The sequence below is a fragment of the Myripristis murdjan genome, chromosome 4, assembly GCF_902150065.1.
Source record: "Myripristis murdjan chromosome 4, fMyrMur1.1, whole genome shotgun sequence".
NCBI lineage: Eukaryota > Metazoa > Chordata > Actinopteri > Holocentriformes > Holocentridae > Myripristis > Myripristis murdjan.
This window is the reverse complement of record NC_043983.1, coordinates 7135137-7150457: the sequence shown is the minus strand read 5'-3', so window position 1 is coordinate 7150457 and position 15321 is coordinate 7135137. Positions and strand designations below refer to the sequence as shown.

Below are 15321 nucleotides of genomic sequence, written 5' to 3'. Positions count from 1 at the left end.
ATATTTGTTATCCCTCTAGGCATTTTTTTTTCAATCTGCTGAATGAAATCTTTATGGATTATAAGTCTTTTACAGAATTTCAGGCAGTTTATGTACGAAGTATTGTAGATTCTTAAGTTGTTGTGATGAATACAGGCTCACATTTTGTAACTTGCCTGTTTTGATAAGTTGCCATCATGAGTGTTTAAATGGAGTGATGAATCAGTGTGTACACCGCCTTGTCAAATTGTCAGGTCATACTGAATATGTATGCAAAATTGAAGCACCACGCTTTGCTTTAGAGAAACTAAAACAAAAGTGAAAGGATTTACTGGCTGCAGCACCAGTCTGTTCCCAACTGTGGCTGAATTTCATTTAGATTGAGTGATAATTCTGTTTTGCATGTGTTTAAAAAGCCGCATATATTAGCTAATTTTGTCTGATTTAATGTTTCCTCCCACATTTGGCAAGAATGAAACTCGTTGCTTTCACACTTAATGGTAGATGTTCTCCTTTTAAATATTTCACTTCACTTCATATTCTTGTAGATAGTACACACATTGCCTCCATCACTGTGGCATATTGAACAGAGCATGTGCCATTTATAAAACTGTTGAAATATTGTGCAATTTGCTATTGTTCACATTTCTATGCTAGCGCAATGCCTTAAAATGATAATGTATTTCTATCAACATGGTTGAAATAATAGTTGTGATGTATAAAAATGGCAATGTAAACAGAAAGATAAGACCCTATTGTGTTGTAGTTATATACTGAGTGTGTCTTTGAAGATAAGCAATAAAACAACGCAGTTAGTGATTTTATTTTTGGTTGTTTGACAGCAGTCATGGAGTAATGACCCCATTCTTTGTGTGGGAAATGAGCAAGGCTGGGTGTTGTTTCGAGTGGCAAAATTCTCATGCTGGACTAATGACTCACAACAGAAATTTGTGATAAACAACTTACACTGAGGCACACATTATCGCTGTTTCAAGTCCTTGAAATCACCTTTCCTAAATGCTACTGCCAGCCGTCTTATACAGACATTCACAATTTTATATTTATCTGTGCCTCTGACTATAAATACTCAGAATTGTTGTTTTAAGATTGAATTTAATTGGCAGTGGCAGTTAGGAACCAGGTGAATTCAAAGACTTGAGACAGTGACAATAGTCAAAAAAGAGAAGTAGCCATTCAGGTGTAACTGAGGTCTTTTCAACTTGTCTTCTGCTTTTTGGCACACAAACACATTCATTGATGAATAGCTTCACTTGGAAGATAAGTTCTTTGTTGACTGTATTTGCAATCTGTGGAGGCGGTTTGAATTGCTTAGGCAAGGCGTTCAGTTTATTGCTGAGAAAAGCAGCTGCTTTGAATGACACCATTAGAATTGCTCTGCAATACTGTCCTGGGAAAGTGCTTGGTGAAAACCACATCTGAATGTCTCGCTCTGACACTCTCCTAACGGTGAGGAAGGAAGAGATGTTGTCTAGAACAAACCTGGGCTGATTGCACCCTTCCTTCTCCGCTTTTTTGTCTCAGGATATCTCTCATTTACTGAGAAATTCGTAAAGCTCTCACAGGAGCTTGCTTGCTGCACAATGACACTGTAAAAAAAAAAAAAACACCTAAGAGAAAAGGTCTCTTTAACTGTGTGGAGCCAGTCTTGTGTAAATGTTTCCTCTTTTCCTCTCCTCCCTCATGGATATGGAAATTTTGACTCTGCAGTGGTAGAATTTTGCGTGGGTTTGTATGTCTGTGAGCAAACTAAGCATGCATGTTTATGCTATTCAGGCGATATTGAGATTTGCAGTATACAGTACACTGGAGAACCTGTTTTGACACCTCTCACACATATCTGTTCCGATGTTGGCCTTATGTTCAGCCATGATGGGAGGACTGAACGCTGGGGCACAGATGGCAGCGATTGTCTCATGAACTTGGAGCTCTTGAATATTTCAGAACTTAGGGATGAACAGACAAAGCAAGCGCTCTCCTCAGGTTCAGAGGACCCAGCTGGTGTATAAAGTGGTGGATGCTGCAACATCATTATACTGAAGCATGGGTGGTGCTGCCCTGACATTCTGCTCTTAATTCAAAGGGGGAATCTAACCTAAAACTGAAATTACGTCTGCCAAGCTCTACAGGAGAAAAAGGCAATAACCTCAATTTTGGCCAAAAATAAGATTTTGCCATTTTTGTTTGTCAGCATTATAACAGGGCAGCATGGGAGGATCAAGAATATCCTCTTACAAAGTCAGCAAATCACCAGTTTCAAAGATCTTTTTATGAACCATTTGGCCATCCAGTAGAGAAAACTTAAAAGCCATTTTTGCCAGTTTCATGCTGAGCATTTTCTGCCCTTTCAGACTAAGTTCAGACTAAAAAAAAAAAAAAAAAAAATTTAGCACAGGATGTGTCGACCCAAGTCACCTATCTCTTGAAAATAACACATACTTTTAAAAAAACTGGGTGGGTTTTCCACTGATAGGAAATGTCAGACAGATTCATGGACAAAGTGTTACACTGGAAGAAAAGGTAATATTAATAAGTTATTTCATTGCATGTTAAGTCTTGAACATCAGATTTTTTATAATTTAGTTTTTTGTTACGCCAATGAAGATTGTATCAGAATTTCTCTTAAAACAAGTATCAGCATCTTCTAGCAAGGCAGAGTAAAGCAGATCAAGAAAAATGGCACCTGAATAAAATTGATTCACCTCAGGAATAAATAAATGTATTTCAGCCCACTGGCAACTTTGTTAACTTGTGTTGAGAAAATAAGATTTTAAGACTCAATTCCAGAGTAAAAGACTTGTTATGCCACACGTTGTTGCAGTGCAGAAGCTTAGGTTTGTTTGGGGACACACGTTCAAGTCCATAGCCTGTAGTGTTAAATTGAAATAAAACCCATTTTAGATTTGAAAACTAAAAAAGTTATTTTGATCCTCATATTTGTTGTCAGTGAAGCAGTTAGAAGAATGAGAAGAGTGTCTATGCTCATTGTATGAAGTGTGGGAATGTCAGGAATAATTTTGAACTTTGAATATGCTGGTAAAATACAAGTCAGAGATGAGAAATTTGTTTTAAAAAAGGTATAGCTTGACGAAACATTAGTTCATCTTACAATAGTTTACATTTTCAAAGAATACATGTGATTAATATTTGCTCTAGTCTTTCAGTGAAAAACACAGCCGTGAACAACTCAGGCGTCTGTGACTTGTGCTTCCCACTGAGTGGAAATAAATATTGGTTTGAAACTGAAACTCCAGCACAGCCCACGATGTGCAAGTCAGGTTGAGTGGAAGTGTTTCTTCACCACCCACGTACTGCATTGTTCCCGTAGGTTCAGCGGTGGAAAAAAGGGAGATCTGGCTCTGGGTACAGCAGCTGCCTTATGACCTAATAAAAGTGGTCAGGAGTCAGGGTAGGGTCCGCTTCCTCTCAAATCCAGACAATAGGAAGGGAGCTGCAGTCTCTGTTTTCCTCTGTTCTGAGAGTGCATCACATGGCCGCCATATTTCATATGTAACATCAAGTTAATTTGAGACTTTGCTTATACATTAAGGCTTTTCCACAGCTAATTTGATCCATACTGACACTCTTACTGAAACTTTCAATGGAAACACAATGTTAAAGACAAACTCAAGATTTAAGTATCGTCATGGCAATTACTGTACAAGTATGAATAGGCCTAAAATGTATGTCTTTCTTTTTCCATACATTGCCACCCTGTGGTTAAATATTGGAATTGAGTGCAGTGGCAGTGGGCTAGTACATTACTGAACTAATCATGTAATAGTTACAAAATAGCACTGTATTCAAATTCTGAATTTTATTCCATGCCAAGATATTTTGAATTACATGTTTTCTCCACAGTAGCTTGAATTTTCAAAAGAAACCTTTATGTTCTTTTGAAAATTCACTGATTTTTTTTTTTTTTCAAGCACCTCTGGGTACGCAGCTTGCCAATAACCTGCATAACTTGCATGACAATGGGAAATAGGCAAGATACAAGCAATGTTTCCTAAACCAGGCTAAAGTGAAGAGATGCAGGGTTTCCTAGACCACCCATTTCCATTTGTTACATTGTGGCATCTAAGGCCAGCATAGCTTCTATTTGCCAAATTGTTACTGAGGTCAAAGTGGTTGTCCCTGGGAAAATGTGACAGGTTTTAATAGCACACTTGAAACCGCTCGCTGTAATTGCATAAGTAATTGGATGGGTGGTCAGATCAAAGTTCCTGTGTGTGCTTACGAGGGAGAGAAATGGGGTCAGCTGTCTTGGTCTGCTCTATGAACATGTGGAGTCGTCCGCAGCTGACCAACTCAAAGTCCATAATGAAAAGATGCTTCAGTTCACTTATTCCAAAGGCAGACAGCAGTTCATTTAGAATGAAAAAGAAAGTGGCTCAGTATTATTTTTTCACGCCTCTCTCTTCGCTGACCTTGGACCTTGGTTTGACAAGGTCTGGTCCAAGTCATCGTTGAGTGAATAACGAAGGTCGCCTTTTCAATTACAAAGCCATGCAGAGACCATTTCCTCAGGTTCTGAATGTTTTAAACTTATTTTTCACCATTCTGTCTCACAGTCCTGTGGCATTTGTGCCAGTTATCTAATCCACATAGAAAATTCTGGTGCTGCAGAATGGCTTACTAAGTGCCAAATGTTCCATTATTTGTACTATTGATTAATAAAATAATGTAATAGCCATGAAATTAGATTTGAAATACTCAGTCTATTGATTATAGGTCTGTAATATTATTGGTCTAAAGCACAGCATTTTTTTTTATATCGGATCTTTGTGGTATGACAATTTGTGGGTTATGGTTTTGAAATAAACACAACATTACAGGGAAAAGTGTAAAAAGGCATTTTCCATGAGAGTTTTGCTTGCATTGCTATATTGGCAAATACTTAAATATGCTTTATTCAGAGGTGAAATCCCAGCACAGTTTTATATGAAATAGAAATTGTTCTGTGACAACTCCGCATCTAGGCTTGAATCTGAAACAAGAGCAATTTCTCCAAAGACCGGTGTGCAATTTACAAATGAATTTCCTTCATGCTTCAGTGCTTCATAAAAGCATTTGTCCTGACTGAGATTGAACACAGCTGAATGATCTTATCCATATTCCTGAGGTCTTTACAAGGCAGTATTTTCCATTTTCTCAAACACAGAACTCTTACATTTACATGTTCTCAGGTGCAACAAGTGTTACTGATTGGGCCTCTTTTTCTGCCACCAACCTCTTGTTAGGTTACCAACTGGAACGAAGTGGCACTGCAAAGAGCCGGTGCTTTCTCAAGGGAAAATGGGATTGTATTGAGGTGACAGAGCCTTGTGCTACCAGTCTTTACAAGTGCACACAGTTCACTTATTAATACAGTTATTTTATTGATTAAATTTGCCAAGTACTGGCACTGCTAGATTCACTGCAAGGTTAGTTAATAAATAGAGTTAACAGTTGAATAATTGGCCCTTTATGAAACATCAGTTACTGACGAGTCAGTGTCAGTGAATTTCCTTGCAAAAGGATAAAACCTGCAATCATATTTGCACATTTAATTTATTGAATTAAATGGTCAGCAGTATTTTTTCATCTAAAGGTAATGTATGGTATTGTTTCCCTAACCCTATAATTTAAAGATCTCCTCATGCTAAAACAATTTGATTGCTGTGGATTTCAGTGGAAAGTCCTGGTGTCACTAGATGGTCTAAATGGTTTCAGAGGTCTTATCACCCTGCTAAGAATTTTTAAGATATTGAAAATATGGTTAATTTTGTGCAGTAATTTTACTTTTGCTCATTGGACATATAGATATGTTAGACACACATACTCACACAAACACAGAGAAAGAAGCTGAGTTGTTCAAAAAAATGACCTCATACACCTGCCATTCACACTTTCAATATTGCTACATGTTATGGTGTTTAAAACAGCATTGATATGTCCTGGCGTGATGTGTTCTAACCTTTGGCGCGATTGATTTATGCGAAGCTAAAGGTGAAGCCATTAGTTTCTGGTATGAGGCCCCCCTGTGAGGCCAATTCTGAATTTATAAAATTTCAAGGAGCTCTGATAATTTCATTTCGAGTGCCCTTTTATAGGTTAGGTCACCTGCAGAGCGCCCTGCAAATTGAATAAAGAGCAGTAATAGAAAACAGGATGTCAGGTGGGCTCCCTGCTTATAAAATCATTAACAACAGTGTGTCTTCTCTCATAAAAGAGCCCATTTATTCAGAGAGGGAAATGTTATGAAAGTGTAGGGAGCAACTCAATTTATTTTTCATTAGGAATTAACTCAGGACTAGCAAGGTAGAGAATCACTGAGAGGGTTAATAGGTGTATGTGCACATCAGTAGTGAGAACTAATAAGTTTGTGTGAAACCTTTTGGGAAGACATATGTGCATTTTATAAATAATGTGCTCACTTTCTGTGCATTTTTCCTGTTGCAATTGCATGGTTATAATCTGTGCTATCAGTATGAGAGCGCAATGTTTATTTTACTGAAAAAGCAGCTTGTGCTTGTCTGTTGCTCAGTTAGTTTTTTAATTTTATTCTGATTCTAATGCTGTTACTTCCTCTCACAGCTGAAATTATTTCCCTGTAAATTGTATATTATTCACATATTTTATCTATTCTTCATTGTTAAAAGAGAGGAAGAAAGACGGAGGCAAACTGCACCCCCTACGTAGGTCTCATGCTGATGGCTTTGTTTGGGTCATATCAAAATAATACAGCAGCCAGGTCAAATCCTCTCCATCCTGAACGAACTTCCACAGAGCCCCTGGTGCTCTCAGCGTGATTCAGGCCGTGTACCCCAGGAGGTAGCAAACCCTGCCTAATCCCTTCAGTGCTTTCACAAAATATCTGTATTTCCTCACTGGGTAGATCCGAAGATTACTTCTCCTGCCCATGTTGCTCTGGACAATGAGTTATTATTGTACCCGCATGGTGGTTTTTCATAGGGCCAGCAATCTATTTTATGGCTCAAGCAGCTTTTCTGCCATGGATCTGGGGAATACAGTACATGATACGGCAGCTGCAACAAAAGAGACATTTAAAATTCTTACTTTCATAGTTTGTAGTTTAATATTGCCTGTTGTTTGCCCATTGACAAAAAGTTGGGCATTCTGTTTTTGATTTTGAAGATCAGTGCACATATTAAGATAATTAATACTTGCTAAAATGTGTGATTTAAAAAAAGAAAAAAGAAAAGTGTATGCTCTCAATTTGCATCATCACAGTAGACCTACACTTTGCTTATCTGGCATTGAATGAAAGTCTAGGGAATGCTCATTGTCAGTAGAGCCAAAGTATTAGGAATGCTGTTTTTTGGGAATAGAAATTGGCAAAATGTGGCCTTCTCACAGTGCTGCTTTACTGAAACTTGACATTCAGCGTGAGTGCAGCAGTATGTGCCTGGTTCAAACAGTAGCAGGACGATTTTGGCCCTCAGGCAAGACAGTTAGTTTGTGTGGAAAGCAGGCGTATTGCATATTGCATATCCTACATATTGCTGCTGTTGTATGAAAATCTCTTTTTCCAGCTCACAACTTAGCAGGATAAAAAAAGAAAAGTCAATTTTAGATTGACCATGTGTCTATTGATTAGACAGTGTGTTTATGCAAAAAGTTACACAAGACCTTCCCAGGTTATATAATTTGATCAGTGTCTAGAGATCCATGCAATATTTCAGTTCAGATAAACACATAATAATTACCCTAACTGGAGTTAGTTTTTCAGCTGGCCACTATATATGTCGATGCAGTCCCAACCAATTTATTCTTTCTATAGGCACATCCTAAATGAAAGGCTCATACATAATGCCTGGCTTTATTTCCCCTGCCTCTCCAGATGCAGTGTTCATTTGAAAATGAAAACACATAAACAATACACATATTTTTTACATACTATCATCTGCATAAAGTATCATCTCGATTGATATTCAAACCATGATTCCCCAGAGTGTATGTATGTGGGTTTTTATCAGTGTAGTCTAGAATGTGTGATATTATGTTGTAAGATTTAACACTGAGCATACGCATATGGGTTATTCATGCAGGTTGTGTATTAATTAGTATAGCGCCTCTCTGGTGTGTTTCATTAGGGGCTGGGCTTTTGAAGTGTTTCTTTACCATCAGAGGATGCTCATGGCATTACAGCCAATGCTGAAGAAGAGCCTCTCTTCCTTATTCCCTGGCAGCTCAACCACAAGGGAGACTCTGCTAATAAGTTCCCTGGGCTAAACCCAACCTGTTTTCAGCCTCATTCACTGCAATTTAGAGAGAACTAAAGATGCATTTTCACTTGTACACATTTCAGCAGAAATCTTAACGACAGTACAAGGTATTCCACTGATTGGGTTTTGGCCCTGAAAATTTTAATATTTGTGTCATAAAAATTATAAAAAAACAACAATAATGTATGAAGCAAATACACGCTGTGAAATTGCCTCACGCATCGTCTGTGTTCATTTCCTACATCAGTTCATAACTGTGAATAAGGATTAAATAATTTGGTGCACTAAAGGCTGTACTGTTGCCTGGTCCTGTTTTCAACAGCTTAAATCTGAAGTGGAAATGAGAGGCAATTATAGCAGTTTTTAATATCGTCATTATTATATGGTGACCCTTGAATTCACCCAGTCTGGGCACTTTGGCTAGTGTTGAAAGTCACATTGGCTCATATTTTTCTTTCTGTTTGAAAGGGGGACTTGTCTTCGCTTTGACCTCTCAGTGGAATGCCTTGTGTAGTCAGTTCACTATTTTTTTTTTCAACTGTGTCAGTCTCCTGAATGCCCAGGCACAGTCACCCAATCTGCCCTGCTGACATAGAAGAAAGCTTTTACGGGCTTCTGCGGCATTTCTGGAGCAAGAAAACACAATTTAAAGTTTTAGCTTTGACCAGTGAGGAGCAGCTGACAGCTGTCATTAGAATGAATTCTGCTGAGAGGAAAATGGACATTTCCCACACTTTTCATTCAAATTCCTCACTCCATTTGTGTTCTAGATGTGTTTCATGTTTTCAAGAAAACATAAATCTGGAATTGTACTAAATATAATTCAGATATTGCAATGTGAATTCCAAACTTTATTTATTTATTTATTTATTTATTTTTTAATAAGAAAATGTCTTTGGTTATATGTCCTTAGTTATATATCTGCATGTACTGTTCAGCGACACCTCATTTCCTGAATCACTCAGAACCTGTAGTTGTGGGTGGTGGTGTAGTTTTTTTTTTGTTTTGTTTTTTTATACTGGGATGACAAAACTGGCTTCCCTGCTAAACCTCTTGTCCTGGTTCAACTGTTTCTCCTCTGTGCATTTCTCAAAGAGTGATAATTGTTGACACATATTTGGACGGGGCAGAATCTCCATCAGCAGATGATGGTGTCCACATGCTGGTGGAGTTATCACCTCCAACAGATCAAAGGCAGTTGGCACATTAACTATGCATTGCTGAAAGGTGAGTTATTCAGTTGAAGTCAGGCGGCACATGCACAGCTACCCTTTATTCTGAAATAATGACTCCCGTTGATTGAGTGCCCCCATTTGAATTTAGAGGCTACGGTCTGAATCCTTTTGCTTTTTTGTGTAGAAAAATAATTTTTTTTAGAAATATCCTCTTTATATCAGATGCTTGTCCCCTAAGCTAAAGGATCCATGTGCAATGAGCTTTTTCAAAATTCACCATAATGAACCAGCTCAATTATTGAGTAGCATCTTCAAATTGGCAACAACTTGTTAGATCTATCCAAATTCTGTGGCTACTGAGAAAATAATTTTTGAAAACGAACACCATCGTCCCTTCAAACATAAATATTTCAGGCATCAGTGGATTAAATTATGTTGTTTTTTTGTTTTTTTTTTAGTTAAGTCTACAGCCAAATATTCAAACATAGTGTACTTTTCCCGATATTCCATTCATTTCACAACAAACTAGACCTTGAGACAAAATGAATAGTGAGGCAAATGCAAGGCCCTAACTTTGAGGTAAATGTACCGTAGACTGTGATGATCCCCAGAAGACATTGTTTTACAGAAGCTACACTCTGGTGGGCCTCAGGCTATGGTTTTGGTCCTCTTTACTCTAAGGCCTAAGGCAACAACCTTGGCCTGTACATTTCAAAATCTGAAATATCAATTGGGTAAATATATTTATCCTCTGCCTGCATCCATTGGTGCTGTGCATGTGATCCTCATTTATTGATCATTTCAGAGTTTTGAGCTGTGCAGAAGCTGAAGTTGGGGCTAATTGTGGTAAACATCCATGTGAGACTTGACTCGGGGACGGAAGAAACTGGAGAGCAGTGGCCATGCCAACTCGGTCATGTATCTCAGTGGTTTCGAGTGATAATGAACCAGATTTTTCTGCAATAAAGGATCTGTGCCACTTTAAAAAAGCTGTTTCCACATTTTACAGAGACAAATGCTTTTTGCACCTTGCCAAAGACAAGATTTTCACTTAAAGGTCAACCAGGAGAAGCAGGGAGGAAGGGGTAAACCTTGCCACTTTTTAAAGGACTAAGTGTTCTGCACTGAAATAGACCATTGGGAGACTCAAATGACTCAAAAGGCTATATCAGTGAGCACTTGTGGTTGGCGTTATTTATTTATTAATTTGAGGCCTGTCTACTGACACATCTGAGTGGTCTAATTGCTGCGAATTGACACCGGTTACTGTCCATAATGGGAGCTTGGGAGTCTTTCCTAACCGCAGTTCATTCAGCCGCCCCTCACTGCAACTTAACTGCCCTTAAAATGTCTGATTGCAACACGGGAGCTGTGGGGCGAGACAGGATTATCAGTCTTTGTTGTGTGAGTGTGTCTATTATCCTGACCTCTATTCACAGTGGGCCCTTAGGAGTGTCGCTTCCAGCCACACAGCAAACTACCCCATCCCCGACAAACAACAAGTGAACCAGAGATCTCCCTCTGTCCCAATGCACTAGACACTTACAGCTCCAACACTGGGCCAAGCACTCCACTGCAGGTAAGGCTATCAAATCCCTATTGATTTAATAAAGATAAATTGGAAGCACTTCCTTTCGATGTTATTGCAGCAGATGCGATTGATAGTTTGTGTTGACTGGCGATATTGTCACTGCTAAGTTGTGTGACTGCTGTAAGTTGCGTGGAAGTTGTGACCAGCGAAGAGCTGCTTGCACTGTTGAGCTAAAATGCATTTAAACCCTTTTGATGGCACATGCACTCAGATGTTAAATGAACGGTTGCGAATTGTGTCAGTTCTCTAGCCATCAAATGAGATGTGGCTTTAACTGGAGTGTGTGTATGTGGGTATACGTGTGTGTGTGTGTGTGTGTGTGTGTGTGGTAGAGAAATGGGCATCTTGTGATTAGCTCAAGGGACTGGAAAAGCAAAGTGATTTTTATCCCTTGTGGTAACTAACCCAGAACTACAAGTATTGCAAGAATCCTAGTATATGTTTAATTTATTCAGTATCCATTCTTGTATTGCTATTTTCTGGTGAATACTTCTCCTCTAGTATTTTGTTTTTCCTGAGGTAAGCTGTGAGTTCAGGCTAATTAAGACAATTAAACTTGGAAGTTTGAAAAAAAAAAAAAAAAAGTTTGAGAACTTAATCCATTTTTCCTTGGGGAAAATGTTCTGAAAAACATTGTAGATAAAAAATTCCCAGGACAAGTTAGGGTTAGTTTTTTTTTTTTTTAAACAACTTTATTACTGGGTGTGTTTGTAATTGTAATAGCAGCAATTTTAACATAGAATTTTAATCAAAACAAGTCCAGAGAGAAATATACCTAAAAATTATACTGTGGCAATTTTCAGTCAAATAATTTCTGTATTTAGGAAAGTTTAATATCAACATTTCCCTCAAAACATAACGTATTTCTCTAGGTGACAAGCCTAGTTAACTATAGCATAATTTTGATGTAACTGATGTAAAGCACTAATTTTAATGTATTAATATAAAATTAATTACCCCATAACAAATATATTTGCAGAAATCTTACGTTTTGACATGCATTTTAGGATATTTCAAACTAAATATAAATGTGTCATACAGAATATTAAAAATTTTATTAAAAAATGTGCTTTTAAGGGTCATTAAGTGGTAATCCAGTTAATCCAGTTTTTACCATTAGAACTGTTATAATTTAGTAATAATGTGTTTTGAATATCAACTTTTAATTTGATGTCTGAGGAAAGGTTTAATTATTGGTAGAACAAAGCTTAATGTTTGTCATTTGAGGGGGATTTCTCCATGAAGGCCTGCATCAGGATAAGGACCTTGCCAGCTTCATATGATTTTATACATATGCTGAGTGGTCAGCTACATACCAGGCTTGTCAGTTTTAATAGGTGAAAATAAAGTGGATGCGTTTCACAAAATGATAATTTAGTCTATGCAAAAAAAAAAAAATTCCCAAGGCTTTATCATTTTTGTCACTAACGAATGGTAGGCAAAGCGATGAACAATGCCAGAGGACACAAGTAAAGATCCACACTGCTGCTCCCAGAGGTTTGTGGATTGAGGTCTGGCAGGATTCAACATACAGGCTTATTTTGTGAGCCTTGGAATCCAGTTCCATAAATACATACCCATTAAGGCAGAACAGATTAATTCATCATATTTATTTTCATGGTGGATGTCATGTAGCCTATATATAAACACCCTGGAATCATAAAGATGTCAAGATGCCAAAAGTTGTGAGGGCTTTTGTGGCATATTTTCAGTTCTAAATTTGACCTAAAACCTAAATACACACATGATGAATGAAGGATGAAGAGAGACAATGGTTTTTTTTCCATTCTTTTTTTTTTTTTTTAGCATTCACATACAGTCGATTGAAGTGTTTATGCTGTCATGGCAGGTTAAAAAGCGGAAAGGGCATTGAAGTTAACATCATCATTCATTAAGCCCCTATAAAACAAAATGTGGCAGTGCTGTGGTTTGCCTGAGCCTGTTATTTCAGAAAAAAACTGAGCACGTTCTTCTCTCTCTATCTTGAAAACTTTCAACCACACTGAGTATGAATTTGATTTATTTCTGTGTGCCCTGATTCACCGCAAATTGCCTAATGGTTTGAAACTCACTCCTGACAGCGCCATTAGAGACTTGTACAGAGATAATTTCTAGTGAGGTTCGAATGGGCGGCCATTATAGATGTTTTTTACAATTTAACTTAACACTGAAATGAGGTCACCTTAAGAAGATGTTTTGTTGGACCAAAAAAAAAGGAAATGTAAACCAATTTGAAGTAAACCGCTCCAATTGCTGAAAATAAATAAAACTATCAGCTATTAAGAGACTCAAAAATACAATTCAAGAAAGGCAAACACTGAAAAAAAAAATAGATCACATTTTAAATAGTTCTTTTCACATAGGGGCGCCAGTGGAATGAGTTTTGTAATTAGTTCATCTTTCTTAATCGAGAACGAAATAAGTGACAGTGAAGTGGCAGCCGGCAGTTATAGGAGCAAGCCCTTTACATTCATTTGGTGGATAGTTTGTGCTGAGGTTATCTCGAACTTGTCCTGCTGTCAAACGGAGTGGGCCTACAGACTGTGGAGCCTCGCTTATCCTCCCTCAGCCCACTACATCAGATGGGGGATGATTGCAGACTTGAAATCAATGAAACCACAAACCTCGCTGATAATATTCCCGCTTGGGATGCAGTGGAGGATACAGTCAGGACACTATTTAACTGTCTATTTGAATCTGTTCGGAAGACGTTTGTGGGCTTAGTTTGAGGTAAACCATTCTCAATGATTTGATGGCTAAATATGTATATTTATCAGAACTATTAATAAGTTTATGAGAAATTTACCAATAAACCAGTTACCAATCAAAGTTGACGATAGTTGTTGAGGCAGAGGCTTTTTATTGTGTTCTTCTATGATCAATTTATTTTATCAGTCACCCATTTTGGGTAGAATTATAGTTGATCCTTGATTATTAGCGAATAAATTATTGCATTTCTTTATGTTGTACTTTTTGTTTTTTACTGCCTAGAGGAAACACTCAGGAAGACTTGTACATGATGACACTTTTGTTCCCTGGATTTGTGAGATCATGCCCCCTGGAGAAACATCCATGGATCTCTAAATGGACCGATTGGACAATATGAAAGTCTCTCAAGCCTTCCGATCAATCATTCCTTTCCACTGCATTATTCCCCAAACAATAAAAAGACAATATCAGATTAATATATAGTCTGTTCTTGGCTGGGATTTATCCTTGTGGGGCGGGGAAAGTCTCCTTGTCTGAAGTCACAAAGCAGTAAGAAGGATTTGGTTGACGGAGCACAGTGGGCCCAGAGATGTCTTCGCATTTGAGGTCACTGGTGGATAGCAAAGTTATCTAAAGCCTCAGTTTGCGTCAGCCCCCCACCCCCTACCCCCGGCCCCCCATCCCAGAGCGAGTGTCAGAGATTAGCGGTGCATCTATCCTCCGTGACCTCTAGGAACTAAAGAGATACTGCTTTGCCATGTTGTGACGTGTCAAACAATGCAAGGGTAAGACTGTCATTTCAATGCCATGCTGCACTGCTAGATGGCCCTTTTGTTAAATGCTTTAGAATGGTTGGCCTTGCACGCAGTTCCAACCAGTATGCGCCATCATTAGCTCTTCCCTCCATCCTCTGCACAGGCTTTCAGATCCTGCAAGGTGTTACGGCAGAGGCATGTGCTGTATTGATAAAACTTAGAAGCATACCATCAAGAGTGATCATGATAACTTAGATAACTTACATGCAAGGAAAGCAAAGCAAGCTCGAAATAATGGAATAGATTAACCTATAGATTAAGGTTGTCCAATGGATGATGCTATTGTCTGTCAACAAAGCTAACATCCATCGATGATGTCTGAGACATCATGATGTGAGTGGCAATATGTAATGTATATTTTACATTGTGTATTAATGAGCAGTCATACTTTAGCTGTGGTATACCACAGCAGAATTAGCTGTGTACACCTTTAACAGAATTTTATAGCCTAGGCTAAAAAAAAAATGATGTCCTACTTGTGCTAGATAAAATAGCAACAATGAAATTGATTCACCGCTTGCAACTGCAGATGAGAATTACCCTGGGTGAGCCCTTCTCCTTTCGCCTCCTGTCAGTTTAGGACAGGATAGCTTACATACGGTGGAAAAATCCACACTTTTATCTTTTACTTTCCTTGCAGCAAGACAGTTTCACCGACAGGCAACATGGTCCCATTCTGAGTAGCCTACGCCATTGCCTTGCTGACTCAGGATGAGTTTTTATTATCTGACGCTTACCTTGGACCTCAAGTCCTGCAGCATCCACTGCTTTCTGCGATGCAAAAATTCTTGGAATTGCCCACC

At 38.3% G+C, this 15321-nt stretch overlaps 1 long non-coding RNA gene across 1 annotated transcript in view; it reads left to right on the top strand.

The window, feature by feature from the left end:
• LOC115357426 (uncharacterized) overlaps positions 1-15321 on the top strand; it is a 78317-nt gene that overhangs the window by 4099 nt on the left and 58897 nt on the right. The window contains exon 4 of the long non-coding RNA XR_003928109.1: positions 10843-10982. This is a non-coding gene — a long non-coding RNA (uncharacterized LOC115357426). The remainder of the gene's footprint in view (positions 1-10842; positions 10983-15321) is intronic.